The sequence below is a fragment of the Phaethon aethereus genome (assembly GCF_964289735.1).
Source record: "Phaethon aethereus genome assembly, chromosome: 2".
Lineage (NCBI taxonomy): Eukaryota > Metazoa > Chordata > Aves > Phaethontiformes > Phaethontidae > Phaethon > Phaethon aethereus.
Window position 1 is genome coordinate 115568916 of NC_138582.1, and position 16391 is coordinate 115585306.

The following is a 16391-nucleotide window of genomic DNA, read 5'->3' on the forward strand; positions in this document are numbered from 1 at the left end:
TTGTGCTAGGGTAGAAAAAAAACAGTTGTCTGCTACATTAGTGAGAAATAACAACTTCAGAGAGTCAGACACATGCTGAAATGTTTCAGTTGAAATCAAACTCTGAGAAATTTTTAAAATGTTTTCAACACATCAGCATGAAGCATCGACCTAGTTGGAATCACTTAGATCTAAAGCAAATGCACTGATTGTTTTCACAGCATGCTTTTCTTCTTCAAGCTGCAACAGGCAGACTGGCAACTGCTGTTCGGAAAGGTTTTCAGCCCCCTGCCTTGGTCTACTGTAGCCTATGACACGATCAATACCAGGGTTAGAAGGCAGAGGAAGCTAAGGAAAGATTATGAAGATGAGGTGAGTGGCAAAATTGCCTTACAGAATTTGTTCTATCTCACCTTGAGTCTTTTCTGCTGCAAACAAAGATGGAGAACCACCCCAATTCTTTCTCTGAAAGGGGGCAGAGATGGTGGGGAGACCATGTGACATAAGTGCAGACAGCTCTCAGTGCACTTCGGAACATTCCACTCAACAGATGTGACAAGAAAGTAGACCATGCCAGAAGATGTCTGTCTTTGTCAGGGTGGGATGGAGATACTGCTAGAGAAAGCTTTTCCCTCATTAATCAGTATAATTAGCATGCACGGTGAGAAAAAGTTCACAGTGAAATAAAACTTGAGCACTGTCCTTTAATCATTTTACCTCAACCCAGCCTGTGCTATCTGCAGGCATCTCTGCTCCAGCCCATCCAATAGGGACCAAAGTCTTGCAAACAATCCCCCTCCCCTTGCACTGGTGCATAATGGGAGAGCGCTTCAGACACCAGTCCTGTTTAATATGCCACTGCACAGGATGCTTTCACTGACATGTTATAAAAATCTTTACAGCTTTCAGTTGTTCAGGTACCACATTATTAAAGAATTTTTACAGTAACCCTAACAACTTTAATACAGTGCAGCTCTTGTTAGGCTCTTCATGATGGAAAATGTGATTTTTAAGCCCCTTACTGGAGACACCATGCTGTTCTGCTACTCTATTCTGCCACCAGTTTATGGAGATAGGTGACTTAGGTTGAACTTACTGCAGTAGTGTGAGAAGGGGTGGGAAAAAAACCAGTTTTTCAAGGGGAATAAGAGAAGGCCTGGCTTATGCCACTGTCTGTTTGTTCGTTTCAGTTAAGCATACAGAAGAATCCCAGGAGAAAAGCATATTTGAACATTAACAGCATGCAGAAGCCAGAATATTGTTGGGATTCAGTCAATCTGCATTTATATTTTAATATGATAAAAGATAGGAAATGGAACAGAGAACAGAAAACCCCAGCTTTTTTCCTCCTTTACTGACATGAATTTTATATAGTAATTTAAGTGCTCTACAGCACAAGCAAAATATTTATTCTAGATTATGTAGACCCCAGTTCAGTACATCACTCCAGCCAGGATAGGGCTCCTTAGACCCATGGCCTAGGCTTGTATCACCACTCCATAGTGATAATGGAATTAACCCCGCTGTAGACCTTTTGTTTCTAAACCGTTACAGCACTGTTATTTGTGCTGTGGCTACAACTACGGCATTTGTGCAATTCTTTATGTCCAAAGAGATGGAAAAACACTCCCAGTTCAGACAGAGGTAAACACAGGTTAGCAGACAATAAGGGACAAGCCCTCCAATATGCATCAACATGTTTAAGTCTGACTATCATCTTGAACTTGAGATTAGCAGGAGCTACAAAAGTTGGACACTTTGCTCTCCTAGAGAGCAGCACAGGTGAGGTAAACAGCAAATTAGGTTGGGGAGGAGGTTTTTTTGGTTTTTTGTTTTGTTTAAAACCTTTTAGTAAAGTGGCAGTAGAAAAGGTGGCAGAAGAAGCAGTGAGGGATTGCAGTGAGAAGCCCACCAGTATGGGGAGGCACAGCCCCAGGGCGTGGACAGCAAGCGCCCTGCTGGCACCAGAGCTGTTTGGGATGAGTGCTGCAGGTGAGCATGTGCCAGCCCAGCACTGTGCACGCTAGCACAGGGCCTGCTACAGCACCCACACAACTACAGCAAGGGCTGGCAGACCTCCCCATCCTGCAGCCCTCGCTCCTATCCCTTCTTTTCTTCTGCAATAACTCAGAAAACACCATTTCACCTCCCCCAACAGCCCAGCAGTACCTCTTGGATCTGCTTTCCAAGAGCTTTGCAAAACACACCCAAGTGACTCCCTCCCCATCTGACCATCATCTCTTGGTCTGCTCCCACTCTCTGGGGCCCCAACTGCCCCAGCCATTGGGGCCAGCTCACACAGTCACACCCCAGGGGCCCCCTACCCGGTGCTGTGTGGGTTCCCAGTTCACAAAATTAGTTAGGGGAAAGCACACCCAAACTTTGCTTTGCCTTTTGTCCTGTATTTAGAAAAAAACATCATCTGACTATAGAGGTCTGTTGTCAAGTTGGCATCTATACTTCAAAAAGTTCCTGGCATGAGACAGGAGACAAAAAAATTCATTCATCCCTGTGAATTTGAGGACTTTTCTTTTGGGGAAGGAGTTCCCTACAGACAAGTCAGTCACCTGACAGTATTGTTTGTGACCAGGCAATATGTTTGGTAATTGCGTCATACTGACATCTGAGGTTTCAATTAATCCCATCTCGGAGTAAGAGAGAAGTTTCACACGTCAGAGGATTTCCTCTCTTACACTACACTGAGTTGCTTGGGGCAGAGCGGGTCTCTTGTTTTGTGTTCATCTTTATAGGTTTAAAAGATGATTGCTGTAATGTAACATGCAGGCAATAGACTTGAACAGAACATCTTGGCTGGCTGGATGGATTTTTGCAAAGGTTTGAAGGTCTTTGGGAACCAATACACAGGGTTCATACTGTAAAAGTTGCCCTAAGAACACGTAATCACTGTCATTTGACAATTAAACAGGCAGGTATTTGCTTCGACTTTACTTTATCCTGCTAAGTACCAGACTCAGAACTCATCCCTCACTAAAAGCCATGGAATTTAGTCTCACATGAAGGACAACTACAAAGTCTACATGTGACTGGGGTCTCCCACATATCCCCTCACAGTGATACATACAGTAGTTCATTAGTTTGAAGGCTTTTCTGCACAGATGTTAATCCCAACCTCAAAACCCAAACCCACCAATTCTCAGTTACAATTCAGCCACTTCCTACCAGATGCAAGACAGACCCTAACTTTTGCTTGCAGCTACACAGTCAGCAACAACATGACAAAGCAGTGGATGTATGAGCCACATTTTTTGTTGTTTGTTGGAAACTCCCATTACAAGCTGAGAACACAGACAGCAGAAACCTACACCAAAAAGTAGCATCAGTGCTAGCAGCGTTGGGAGGGGTTGAATGAAGCAAGGAGGAAGATGGCAAAATATCTTGTCTGCACAGCAGAAACACCAGCTGGTCCTGTAGGACCTGGGTCAGAGGCTTCCACATGGGGTCACTTACACATGCACAACCTTGATGTGTCTCATGGTGACAGTGGGACTACTGCTTAGAGCCTCAGCTGGAGACACCTTAGGTCTCCTAAGAGCTTTCATCTCCAGCTCTTCTGGCATAGCACCAGCACCACGTGCTATTAGTTTTCCCTTTGAAACTCACAGCTTCTCTAGAAATTTCATGTGCAGCACTGAAGAGCCAGAGGAGAGCAAGGAGGCTACCTTTAAGTGATTAGGGCTGCTTACAAGCATATTGGCACTTCCAGACCTTCTTTTGCCCAGTAAACTTTGCCTGGACAAAATCTGGAAATGTAAAATATAACAAATGGAGAACTTACACTTTTCACTGTGAAGAAATTTAGCAAACAAACTATTGCCTACAAAAAGCTGTTTAAGGTTGTTCACTTTTACCTTAGAAAACTATTATTATTTTTACATTTGGTATTTGTTATTGCTACATCATTACACATCCTAGCAAGACAAGCATCAGAAAAATCAACATCTTCAATTTCACACTACAGCTTTGCTTAAAAGAACAGTAAAGCACATTACAACAGCCATTGCTGATAGCTGATAAACAGTTACCAACAAGCCTACTCCAGATATCACTATGTGTACATACTAAAGAACTTCTTGCTGTGAAGAACTACACAGACAGAACTTAAGACAGACCAGTAATTCATAATTCCCAAGAGCCTAGATCCAGGCTCAACAAAGGGATATGATTTTTGGACATGGGGCACTTGACAAGTTCTGAAAATAATGGTCACAAGGAAGTTCAGATAACATGGCCAAACCAGAGGCCTCCATTCACTAATAATTTCTTTACATTGTCCAGCACTAATCATTATGACGTGATTATAAGTATTACTTCACAATAATATGAGGGGGAAAAAGCTCTTTATAAAGAAGTGGAACTTTTTTGCACAATGCTTTTCCTTTCCCAACTACTGTTAAACTCTCATAGAAGTTACATGACAGTCAGTACTTGCTCTGTGAAAAATTCTAATTTCATGGTATTTTTTAAAACTTCTTTGGAGGGATACATGTCAACTGTATGAGGTTTGTCAACTGTATGAGGTTTAATAAGGCCAAGTGCCGGGTCCTGCACTTTGGCCACAACAACCCCATGCAGCGCTACAGGCTTGGGGAGGAGTTGCTGGAGAGCAGCCCAGCGGAAAGGGACCTGGGGGTGCTGGTTAACAGCCGGCTGAATACGAGCCGGCAGTGTGCCCAGGTGGCCAAGAAGGCCAACAGCATCCTGGTCTGTATCAGAAACAGTGTGGCCAGCAGGAATAGGGAAGTACCCCTGTACTCGGCACTGGTGAGGCCACACCTTGAATCCTGTGTTCAGTTTTGGGCCCCTCACTACAAGAAGGATGCTGAGGTGCTGGAGCATGTCCAGAGAAGGGCAACGAAGCTGGTGAGGGGTCTGGAGCACAAGTCTTATGAGGAGCAGCTGAGAGAACTGGGGTTGTTTAGTCTGGAGAAGAGGAGGAGGAGAGGAGACCTTATTGCTCTCTACAACTACCTGAAAGGGGGTTGTGGCGACGAGGGTGTTGGTCTCTTCTCCCAAGTAACTAGTGATAGGATGAGAGGAAATGGCCTCAAGTTGCGCCAGGGGAGGTTTAGATTGGATATTAGGAAAAATTTCTTCACTGAGAGAGTGGTCAGGCATTGGAACAGGCTGCCCAGGGAGGTGGTGGAGCCACCATCTCTGGAAGTGTTTAAAAAAATGTGTGGATGTGGTGCTTCAGGACATGGTTTAGGGGACACAGTGGCGCTGGATTAATGGTTGGACTTGATGATCTTGAAGGTCCTTTCCAACCTAGTGATTCTGTGATATATCTTCACATACCAGATGATTCAGAAAAAAAGTCAAGATAATACTTAATCTAAAAAATCTCTTTTGACTATTTAATATAAATGAACCACATTATGAAACACATGTCTGATGGAGGAGAGCTGGAACATTTCCAACCCTCAATTTTGGTACATTGCTTAGGACACTCATTCCATCAGGTCAAAATTACAGGCTTTGGAAATTTGTTTGTGAGAATTAACTTGCCAGCTAAAAGTTAAAAAATAGCTTTTTAAAGAGTTATTTGTTTGTAACTGCTATATAATGAGAGGCACAGTTCATATCTCCTAACTTAAAAGACTTCCCAGTGTAGATTACAGTCCTTTCCTTCCTAGAGGAACTTTCCTTTAGTACTTAGAGAGAAAACAGGATTTAGAGTAACTGGCTCAGACTTCGACGTGTAATTTAAGATGTCTAAGTCAGAGCAGATGAATGCCATATGAGAAATTAAGCACCAGAAGACATACAGACACACATTTTAAAAGTCTAGCCATAATTATAGGTTGGAGGAAGAAACTCACTGACTGACAACTACAAGATTCATAAAACATGCAAGTACATCTGGAAAATTGAAAATTCTTTAAAAGTTTCCTTAAATTATGTAGATGGAAGTGTGCCAGGCAATTCTTCCATTAAAATATATAATTGTACAAACTGCAACATCTCTCCAGTTACCAGAAACATGCTGCAGTTTTATGTTGGTCTCCAAATCTAAGAACTTAAAAATTAATTAAGTCACTCATTTCAGAGATACCTGTAATGATTTAAATTTAGGAAATACTTGTAATGATTTAAAATCCGTTCAGGTAACATTAACTCTAAACTAATTCCTAAAAATTGGATTAAGTGCTAATTCCCATTTGTGCAGCAGCAATCTTTTTATCAGATGAAAAATCACAAACTTCGGAGGGGAAAGAAAAAAAACAAAGCATGTTTAAATCTGATCTTGAGAAGTAGTATCTTTCTCTTCAGATGAACTGAATCAACATAGTAAGGTCCAATTATGTTATACTTAGGCAAGGACTGTAAGCATCCTGAAGTCTGTGTGCCCATCTGGAGGCTTATATACAGCCAGCACCTTATATGAATACGCATCTTCAGTTTGCATAGGTTGTATAACAAACAGAAAAAACAGAAGTAAACCTTTCAGATGTTCTGCAGCAATGAATGCATCACTCTTACATATTCCTAGACAATATTTCTGTTAAAGCTAATTAGGTAACATTTGGACAAATCAACATTGATCCCAAAGGTATATTCAGGTTGAGAAGGGCAATTACATACCTATAGCCCAGGTAGCAGGAAGAGAAGGCTATGATGCCTGCTGTGGAGATTCCCACACTGACCTCATTTGCCCACTCAGAGGTTAAGCTGTACTCCAGCAAAAGACTGCAGCATACTCTGAGCTTTCAGGGCATAAGAAGCATCACTGACTTCAGCAAAGCTTCTGCCATACAAGCAGGGCTCAAAAATATAGCAACTAGAACATTATTGAAGCAGGTCCATTTGGGCCTGACAATATATCATTTGAAGTTTGCTGCCAATGTATCACAGGGTCCTAATGTACACCTTCCAAGAAAGTGTGCATATTAATACTAAAATATTACATAAAACCTTAAAATGCTGTATTAAATGTTGTCATAAATAGGATATTTAATTAACATGGTTCTTGTGTTGAAGAACGTTCTCGTCGCTCCTGAAGCAGTGAATGGTTACAGTAAAACATAGGTACTGCCACAAAGCAGAAGGGAACAACAAAAAAAGATTCATGCTTGGAAGATGAGGTTCTTTAGATGACTGAGAATGAATATACCTTCAGGTTTTGGAGCAGTTCTTTAATTCATTCATGGCACACTGAGTATCAGCCAATATAGAGTTTTTGGAAGGTAGAAATTTGTCCATAATCTCATTTCATCAAGATCCTTCAAAAGCAGATTTAGAATTGTTCTGTCCCCAGCACAGACTTTCTGTGGTAACTACCACACATTCTCCAAGTGGTATCAGTTAATGAATAAACCCCTGTTGACTTCAGTGAAGTAAGGATTTTCACCCTTTTTCCACAGACTTTTGTAAACAAGCTTAACAGAGTTTGTAGCTTGACAATACAGTAGATTTGGATAAACACCCCACGGTTTTTTTTTTTAATACAAGTAAGTTTCCATTATGGCATTCTTTAGGCAGCAAGGTAGTGTTCTCTGCTGCTCCTTCTGTGCAGTTTATACTTGTTAAGACTTTACACATTATTTCCAGCAACATAAGAACAGGAGAGCTTTGGAACATGGGAGGACACAGGTAAACAAAATAGTCCCTTGTTAGCAAGGTAATATTCTCAACTAGAGAGGCAGAACCCTGCTAAAATTGTGATTCTTTACCCTGGGACATGTCCAAAGCACATTGAATCTTTCCACAAGTTTCAATAGATTTTTGTATTAGACACTAATAAGTATTTACAGTTGGGTTGACTGTGCTCATGATAAAGGTCTGTTTAGCAATATTGCTAACAACATGTTTAGCAACAGTATCAGAACCATGTCCATGCATGCAGCCTGTGTTTTGAACAAGGTTCTCTACTAAAAAAAGTCAACAGGAGTAAATTCGCATGCCATTTTATATTCTAGCTCTGTTCCCTTTGGAACATGGAGTGGGCTATTTTATCAGGTTTTGCTACAAACCAGCAAACACAAAATTAATAAATGCTTATTGTGAGCTATAGGAAGAAGGGATACCAAGTGAGGCCAGTTCACCTGAGCTCCATCTACTGATGCTGTTACCCTGTTATCAGAGCTGCAATACTGGAAAACACCTGAGGGAGGACAATCTCCTAGAATGGAAAGAGCACCTGGTAGAATCACAAAAGGAAGAAGGAGAATAGGTGCTTCAGAAGCCAAACAATATCCCATGTCTCTATGTACACATTAACATATGCAATCTATTCTCTAAATGAGAAACACGGTTAAAAAACAGCCTGCAGAACTACTCCCCCCCTGCTCCTTTGACCTATCAGAGGGCAATGGAAATCCCCCCCTAAGCACTGCTGATATCCTGCCCAAGCGCCACACTGGAATTAACTGTAAACTCCACTGGTAACATTCTCTACTCCCATGCCCACACTGCCATGTAAAATCACTAGGCTCAACTACACATTTTTCCATTTCATCTTACAGGTAGCTGAAGGGCTCAGAAGCAGGAGAATGTTGCATTTGTAAAACACTTTGGAATATATAAGTACACTAAAGAGAGATTCTTTAAGAAAAACGCAGACGTACTGACATAATATTATCCAAGAATAAAACCCTTTCATGTAGAAGTCCTCTACAAGTAGAGAACAAAAAAGCAGTCATAGGGAATGCTAATTGTTGTAAGCCCAACACACCTTCTGTTGAGAAAAGAGCTTGTTAGCAATACTGTAATGCAATGCTTAAATGCAGCACAGCAAAGGACAACTTCTCAAAATAATTCAATTTTTGCCTGACTGTAATTTTGTTTAGCCTAACAGGAATTTTGCAAATGGTAGTATGAGAATTGAGGTAAAGGGATGCATCTGTAAGCCTTGGCTTTCTCATCTTTGCTGTTTAAGTGTCAAAACATTCATCAGGCTGTTGGGAAAAAGAACCCAATATAAAAAACCATTAAACCCATATCTAGTGGAATAACTATTTCTTTGTTCCTCCTTTTACGAACAGCTTCCAAAGCTCTCTATTAACGTTCCACTTTTTCATCTGTGGTACATCTTCTGTTTTTGTAGGAAAGATTTCCACATATCAAAAATTTCAGTATTGAAACTGCTTTGGGTGTTGTTTTTTTTTTTTTTTGTTCAGCCCTTAAACAATAATCCATGGGAAAGTCAGACACTACCAAAACAAAGAAAAATAAACCACTCTTTCCAAACTTAAACTACATACTGGAGAACAGGCAACATCTTTATCATGGGTCCTGATCTGTATTTCATAACTCTGGTTTAGGAAGCAATTCAGAAAGAAATTATAATCTTTTAACAAGTTGCCCAAATATTTCCTGACCAATGACCTTTTGCAACAGTCTGCCGCTGCTTGTAGATTGCCTACACTCCACATGCAATTAGCTTCCCTCAATGTAACACAGATGAATTCAACTACCACATTTTCTCCAGCATTCCCTCTGTATCTAGTACAGAGAACCTCACCTACAAAATTAAAACTCAGCAATGCTGTGATCATGCTTAATACCCTTTTGCTGCCTTTCAACTTTGAAAAAATTTCAAAGAATTCCATTCATTTTACCTTACATTTGAGATCAACAAAAGGGTTCATTGATCAGTCACTGCAGATACAGTATACAAGCAGATACACTAAACTGAGTGCAACACATCATAAAATAACTATGGAGTTTCATAAAGCTTGGCTAAAGAAGCTTTCTCCTTAATTTCTTATTGTTATTTGTATTTTACTAGGGCACTCTCTAGATAAGTGAATCCCTGCACCTGCCTAAGTCTATTACTGCACCATTTTAAGACCCGGGCCTTAGCACAGGGTCAGTTGTGACAAGATGGAAGCTCTTGGCTGAACTTCAGCAGCACCCCTTTTGCTGTACTTACCTTGGCTGCACCCAGTATCACCTTGCTGGCCTGGCACCAGTCGCCCAGCAGCACCAGGAGGACAACAACCAGAGACCGTGCTCTGCCCCTCCTAAGGGCACTTGCACACAGAGCATGTTTATACACCTCCTCTGCTCCCTCAGTCTGCCTTACTTCACCCCTCGTAGACTTTACACCTCAGAAAAAAAATTTGGTCTTAAATCCAGGCTCAACATGAATCAAAATTTTGGGTTTAGAAGGCAGTGGCACTACACCACACAGCAAACCCCACCTCAAATCACCCAACTCTCTTTATAGAGCAGAACCATGGCCCAGAAGCTGGCCTGGTATCTGGCTGCTCCTAGGTTCCTTCCATGGAAATACCAGGCCTTAACTGCCCTAAGCAGCCACAGCTGGGGCCTCCCCCACCCTGCCCACAGCCCCATTTAGCCCAGCAACACCACAGCTGTGCTGGGCCCCAGCTCCACACAGTCCTGCTATGGGCCCTATGGCCTGTCATGGCTTCTTACCTGACTGCTGCCTTGCATGGTGGCCTTGGGCTCAGCCATCCCTGGCTGCCATCCCAGGCCTGCCCTGCTCAGGTGCTGTGGGGACAGGCCCCTGGTTGGTGAGGGCCAGCCTGCTCCCCAAACCTTAGGAAGCAGTGGCTCCCTCACACCTCCTCATGTAAAGGTACTGCTTGATTTCTACCATAGCTGATGTAAATAAATGTCCTTGTGTAACTAAAATCCAGCCAGTGTCCTCTATACCTTTTGTATCTTCTATATACATTTGAAAGGATTATACATGGGACTGAGCTTACTCGTTTTTGTGGTATAACCTGGCAGGTAGATGAAGCAACCACACAGCCATTCGCTCACACCCCCCGCAGTGGGATGGGGGACAGAATTGGAGGAAAAAAAAAGTAGAACACATGAATTGAAATAAAGACAGTTTAATAGGACAGGGGAAAAAAAGAGAATAATAATGATAAAAGAATATACAAGTGATGCACAGCACAATTGCTCACTACCTGCTGACTGATGTCCAGCCAGTTCCCAAGCTGTGGCCCCTCCCTGGCCAACTCTCCCAGTTTATGTACTGAGCATGACACCGTATGGTATGGAATGTCCTTTTGGCCAGTTTGGGCCAGCTGTCCTGGCTGGGTGTCCCCCCCACCCTGTGCACCCCCTGCCTCTCACAGGCAGGCCAGCATGAGAAGCCGGGCAGTCCTTGACTGCTTAGTGACAACTGAAAACATCACTGTCTTATCAACATTATTTTCATCCCAAATCAAGAACTGTGATAGCACTGTACCAGCTATCAGGAAGAAAATTAACTCTATCCCAGCCGAAACCAGGACACTCATGACCAAGCAGCTGTAGGGGAAATGCTACAGTTAAAACTTTGGACCTAAAATTTTACAGTGTAAGAATTAAAGAAGCTGCTGTCACTGCACACACTAGCAAACCTGGAAGCATTATGGAAAAAGTAACTTTCACTAGAAAATTTGCTGTGTATTTCATGGCTCATTCCGCACTGTATTACATGATACCATTGCAATTACATGTCTTATGCACAGCACCCTTGAGCTAAAGAGACAAATTTTGAGTGTTCCTGCCAGGCATTTGCTGCCCCTGATGCCCGTGGCGGCCGTCCCTGAGCACAGGGGCACCCATCTGGCACTACAGCACAGAGCGATTCAGTGGTGCAAATACACCGCCCAGATACCAGTGTGAGCTTGCTTATGAAACCCATTCTTATCAGATCATTTGTGAAGGAAAAAAAAAAAAAGTACTATTTTAGCAAAACTTCATCAAATAATAGTTTTTCTTCTCTTTCTCTAGTCTGAAGGGGAGACATTCACTAGATGAAAGCATGAAAGGGGTGTTAAAGTATATACTATGAGTATATACTACAACTATATACTCATGCTGGAGGCAGCTGCAGATGCAGTAAGTGTCCAAGGTGGCGTTTACAGAGCAGAAGCCGATACAAAGCAGAAGGACGCCGACCCAAAACCAAAGTGTCTTTTAGAAAAGGAATTTCAAAAGAACCATTAAATCACATTGCAAGGAGGTGATTGGTATCACAGCCAGCAACGCGTCCGCTAACAGAACAGCTCTGGACGTAAGTCACTTTTAACGGCAGCTTCATAGTTGTTCTTGGTTTTGTTACCTTTATCTGAAACATTGTAGGCCCTAATTTGCCACCAGACAATTCCCATGCTGCCTTCAGTTAAGGCATAAAAATGGAATTTAAGAGATTAACATTAATGGTGGTAACAGCTAAAAGTTTTGCAAAGTATCAATAAAGAGCAGGAAGGTGATGGGGTTGAGCCCCGGGTTTACACTTGTCTCAGTTGTTACTGCACTACTACCACGAGCATGCTTTGCTGACGTTTGGTAAGACGGGTCCCTGGACTTACATCTCAAGAGATGCTGAATAGATAAAGGTGAAGAGAAAGGATATAACATGGATGTAGTTTTGTTATCCTCAGTCTTCCTTTACACAACTGTTTCACACGGCTCTCTGCCACACCCTAATCCTGGCTACTATTCCTAATCTTTCAATCTTTGTGAGTCCTTATTACCACTAGTTCAATATATAAAACTGTAATAAACCTATTAAAAAACAACTCTGAAATTTTTAGCCTTACCAAAACACCTTTTCTCTAGCTGCCATGCCCTCCTTCCACCCTGAATCTTGCCCTTTCTTCTAATCCTGCCTTTTCCACACCCCCATCTTGGCAATTACTCCTTTCCCTTTGCACGTCACTGCCCCACATAAGTGGCTTGTACTATCTACCTATTCCCAGTTCTCCTTCAGTATGATGGCATGCTCTTTACTAAATCATACATTAGATTATAGTCGCAATTGTAAATAATGCTGGAGAAAAACTAATAAGTTTCAGAAAATTATCCCCTCCCATCAGAAATAAAATTGGCATAGTATAGGAATTAAAGTGACTTCAATCTGTTGAAAGTAGCAATTATATCTGTTCAAATGATAAGCCAGTGTTGTTTCTCTGTAGCTTTTACTTTGCAGTAAAACCTGAAGCTTTTACTTCGCAGTAAAGGAACTGTATTAGACACTTGAAGTGAAAAAGCATTTTGCTTTGCAATGCTTCCATTTCTAACATTGTAAATAACTAATCGAGGCAGTGGAAAATTAAGAGCCAAGTATTACCTATTATAGGGGTTTCATGTGTCTACTTTGTACAATGACCAGTGTCTATATATATATCTAAAAATCTAGATGTCAGTCACTGTTCTTGCAAAATTACTGTATATATTGATAGGTTCTGTCTGTTGGAAATAGTAATGCAAGATCTCTGGGAATTTTTATTCAAAGTGAAAATTCAGCTACGTTAGAGTCTCTAGTCCTACCAGTCATATGAAAAAGAAAGGAAAAAAGTCCATATGGTTGGTGTTCTGTAAGCAGAAGAATTTGAGTGCTTAATTCAAAGTTACTTTTTCTTTAAAAATTCTCTTTTTTTAATCTTTAAAAATTATGCAAATCCAACCTCCCCCAAACATTTAAAAGCAAGTAAGATTTTTCTGGAATTTGGACCAGAATATATATACACACACAAACATGTATATATACATGTATACATATGTTGTATACACGCATACATAAACTTTCCACAATTCCTAGGAAACCAAAAAACATTACATAGCAAATATAATATTCAGAAAGAAGTATAATAAAATATTATCTATATTGTTAAATGCTATTATGGAATTATAAGTGGAGGTGTGGAAGTATAAAGGTCACACTAAAGGAACCTAATCTGTGCGGCATAGGTAGTTGTTTACATAATTAAAGGGTCTATTATTATACATATTTACAAGGAAAACAAATTGTGACTGTACAAATACTTCATTTAAATTACGTGGCTTAACAATACAAATAGTGTTTCTCACATTTTGCATGTGTAGCTTCATATTTTTTAAAGAAAACCTGAGATACTTTGCCAGTGGGATTTGTCAGAAGAACTTCTGAGCAGTGAGGGAAGTCGCCCCACAGGTTTTCTGTTTGTGTCTTTATCCCTAGCCAGGTCCCGTCCCCGCTCCATTGCTCCCATCATCTCAGCTTGCCCACAGATGGGGCAAGTCCTCTTCCCTATTGTCCCTCACAGTTCCCAACCTCTCTTGGATGCCCACTCTTCCCTCAAGCTCCTACTTTTCCTCTCCATTCCTTACAACTCTCTAGTACTGACTGACTACTTGTGCACTTGCTATTTCAGTCTATACCTGTATCTTCCCTGGCTCTTGTCCTGTCTTCATTTGAATCATGACTCTTCCTCCTCCATCTCCCCCGCATGTGGTCACTGAGTACACAGAAGGGTGAGGGTCCCTGGTGCCACCTTTGTCATTTCCCAAGACAGGTCAAGTTAGAAGCTAGGCTTTCAAGGGGGGACAGAAATAATCTGGTATCCCTAGAAGAGGGAAGAAGATGTAGGCTCAACTTGGAGCAAGAAAGATTCTTTTTGGCAGCAGGAAAACTTTCTAACAGTGTGCACTAAGGCAGGGGTAGTTAAACAGAACTAATAGCACAAGGATACCGTGGAATAGGTGCTGCTGGAGTTTTTCAGGAAGCACTTCGACAAATACCTGTCAGATGTGACTCAGATACGCTGATCCTGTCTATGTGCAGATGACTTTCTGAGCTTCCTTTCACACCTTTATTTTCTGTGAGTCTTCAGGGGATGCAGCTGTTTAGAGTTGCCAAGTGAACATGTGCCAACTACATTTCTCAAAGGCTTGGAACATAATCAAACATGGGTGGATTGTCACAGGATACCCGAAGAGACATCTCAGATGCAATGCTCCTACTCCTCATCAAATGAAAGGTTTTGCTCTTAAATAATGGGGTGTCTTTAAAATGGGCAAAATATCCCATATCTCCCTATCCTCCTTGGGAACCAGTAAAATATTTTGGCTGAAATTGTCTTCAAAAATATTCAGGAAGAGGTGGAAATGCTACAGCAGCAAAGGTCTTAAGATAGGAAATACTGGGCTACTTCAATTATAGAAGGTTCTACAAGCCCTGCCAATATTTTTCCCTTGGGCTCTCACAAAATGGGGAAGCAAAGAGAGAAATATCTCACAACCTTCACAGAATCCCTTAAGCTTCCTACGTGCCCGTTTAAAAGGGATTATGAAATAAAATGGAGCAGGAAGCTTCTCAAAATTTAAAAGAAAACTCTTGGGTCAACCCCAAAATTGCTATTTTAATATTTTTTCCCATGTCTGATTAAATTTTAAGATGTTTCCCATTAGCGTAACTGTCATTCTTTGTTTTGCTGCTTCTGTCTTCGTTTGCTCTTTTTATTTACCCTTTGACTTGGAGTTGAAGAATTCATCTGACAATATAAAGTATAGAAAGAGGGAATTTAACTGACATTAATTTCTATGAATTTAATTTGTTTTCTTTTTCACTAATCCAGGTGTACTAACTGAATAATGGTCTGGAAACATAGATCTTTGTCAAATGTTGCAGTGAGCAACACTGCAGCCCAGGGGAGTGGGGGGGGCGGGAAGAAAAAAGAGAAGAAAAAAAAGAGAAATGGATTAAGCTTTTTGTTTTAAGCATACTAATTTTAAAACTATAATGCACTTGATTGAGAAAACAGCCTTTATTTTGTTTTTCTTGTATTGCCAGGTACTGACTACTACAGTTTGACTGGTGCTCACTTCCCTCCCTTTCATGTTTTCATTACTGCCCGCAAAGGTATGGATGGTGGCTGGTAAAAAAGGATTTGGCCCTTTCACCTTGTCTTTTTTTCAATTCAGAATGGATATTAATGAACACCTATTTGTAGCTAAATAAGGCTTAGTCCTTTGTGTCTTCCCCAGTCTGATTTCTGCCTATCCCTTTTCCATTTCCACTTGAAAAAAATGGAAATTCCAGACCATGTATTTAGGCCTGATTCCCATTTACACTACGGTGGTTTTCCACCATTCTGGAAATATAAAAGAGCTTTGAAGTACATGTAAATAAATTACTCTTACACCCACTTTACAGCTGGTTTGTACTGCCAGATGGTATAAAGAGGTCTCAGTATAAAGTAGAGTCAGGCTACTATCTCCAGGGGCTAAGCTGCTCAAAAAAGAAAAATAACCAAACACGAGCATTAAAAAATGAAACAATAATAAATATTTTTAATAAGATTTCTCTTTTCAGGTGCCAATTTCAGTCTTGGTTTCTCCAGAATTAAGGGAAATTACATGAGAATTTTTACAGTTTGCCTTGCAGAACTGATTGCAAAAAAATCCAAAAGACCAGTTTGGATACAGTATAATTAATATCAGTCAGGGCAGGGAGCACATGGGGCTCAATTTCAGTGTCCTTCTCTTTTGCTTTCTGTGCATTCTTGCTGGTTAGCTTGAAAGTCACATCACACAGTTCATAATTAATCAAGCACTGTAGACTACACTGGTAAATTTGCTCATTTAAGGGCTTCTGAATCAGATGGAACAAACTTAAAAGCTGCTGGTGATCATGTTTACCCAAATGTAACTCTGCTTAGCAC

The 16391-nt window shown here is 41.0% G+C and overlaps 1 protein-coding gene across 1 annotated transcript in view; it reads right to left on the reverse strand.

The window, feature by feature from the left end:
• The window catches only part of POU6F2 (POU class 6 homeobox 2), a 319101-nt gene that overhangs the window by 292524 nt on the left and 10186 nt on the right, over positions 1-16391 (reverse strand). The window lies entirely within an intron of this gene.